Below are 1,840 nucleotides of genomic sequence, written 5' to 3'. Positions count from 1 at the left end.
TGTGCCACGCCCTGTGCCACCACCACGCGCGCGAGCCGACCCAGCGCGTGTGCGCATCGCACGCCCAGCGCGCTCAACACTCAGCCAGCGCGCGTGCCAGCTGACCTAGCGCGCGCGACACTCGGCCAGCGCGCGCCCAGATTCGACCCATGCGCACAAGGAGCAGCCAACGGACTCCGAACGAGCTTGAGGGTTTTCGAAACCCTCGTTTTGCATGCCGAAGGACCCGGAAGAGTTTTGGACCCCGAAGAAGGTGAAATCTGACCCCAAGACAAAGAATGAAGCCGAAGAATGAAGAATTCAAGAATCGAAGACATGTTGATGTAGCAGAAGAAAATAATTATTGTAATTATTTATTTATTCAATTTGGTTGTACTTTATATTTTTCATGGGACCCGGTCAAATCCATCTCAATAGCCGATTGCATATTTTATACTTATATTTATTGGAGGATTGTATAATATATGTCCATGCATATAACATGCCATGTAGATATAGTATGCCTACTCATATGTTTTATAATATACCATGCATACACGCACATTTATTATTATTTATTTTATTTATTTAGAAGAGTTTTAAAAAGATAAAATAAAATAAGAACCATGCGCTAAAATCAATTTAATATTATTAAATTGATTTAAGTTGCAAAATTGATTTGTCAAATAATGTTATATGTGAAATTGAATTTAAGAGTTAAATTTTAGAATTTCACATATATGAAAAATAAATTATATATTTATCGGGATTTGAAAAAACATGAGATGATTTTCAAATAAAATACATATTTGTAAAATAATGAGTGGGAGAGAGTTGTATGACAATACGACCCACTGGTCTCCACCTTTAGCACAACACCGTGAGAAATGGAGAGGAGCTTTGCGGCGACATTGATTCGCCCTCCCAAAGGAGCGTGTTCTTGCCGGATCAATAACAAGGTTGGCTTCTTAGATATCGGATTTCAGGATGTATTTCTGAATTGACAACCCAAAGGTAGCAATCCGGAGTTTCGTCTATGGGATTTGGAACGGTGAGTTACACTCATAAAAATGTAATCAAATTTGTCGGTTATATTTTGACCAAAATAACAGTAGTTAATACATATGAAAATATGAGATATTTTGATTATATTTATTAATTGAGAAGAGTCTCGGTCTAATTTGTATATAATTTGACAACCCAACGGTACACTTTATTTGTGGTAAATTAGATTAGCGTTGGCACCTAAAATTAAAACATGATTTATGTATTTTTCATGAGCATCATGCATCATATTTAATTGTGCCAAAATTAACATGCCTTGATATTCATGCACATAAATTGATTAGATGAATATTCTATTTATTTCCAGCAATATGTCAAATCCTATTATCACACTACTTGCGACTGAAAAACTAGACGGTGATAACTATGCTAAGTGGAAAAGTAACATGAACATACTGTTAGTCTGCGAAGACTATAAATTTGTCATAGTAGAAGAATGTCCTCAAGAACCCACAGCTAATGCATCCAAAACCACAAGGGAGCCTTATGATCGCTGGATCTGTTGGAAATGTGTCCATAAAGTAGGATGTAATTTATTATTTGTGAAATGACAAATGTCAGACATTATTGTTTCGCTGATTTTATAAAATAAAATAAAGTTATGTTTTGATACATATTCAAGAGTGTTAGTGATATTGCTTAGTCCATAGACTGTTATCAACGAAGGAAGAGTCAGGGAAACCCTGCCGGACAAACTCTTCTGATATAGTTTAAAATAGATATTCGCAGTCTTAGGATCGATTGGGCAATCGAATCCGATTATGACTGTTAGATCGAACCATATGATGCTGGTCTC

The sequence above is a fragment of the Morus notabilis genome, unplaced genomic scaffold, assembly GCF_000414095.1.
Source record: "Morus notabilis unplaced genomic scaffold, ASM41409v2 Scaffold238, whole genome shotgun sequence".
NCBI classification, from domain to species: domain Eukaryota; kingdom Viridiplantae; phylum Streptophyta; class Magnoliopsida; order Rosales; family Moraceae; genus Morus; species Morus notabilis.
This window is presented reverse-complemented; position numbering follows the sequence as displayed.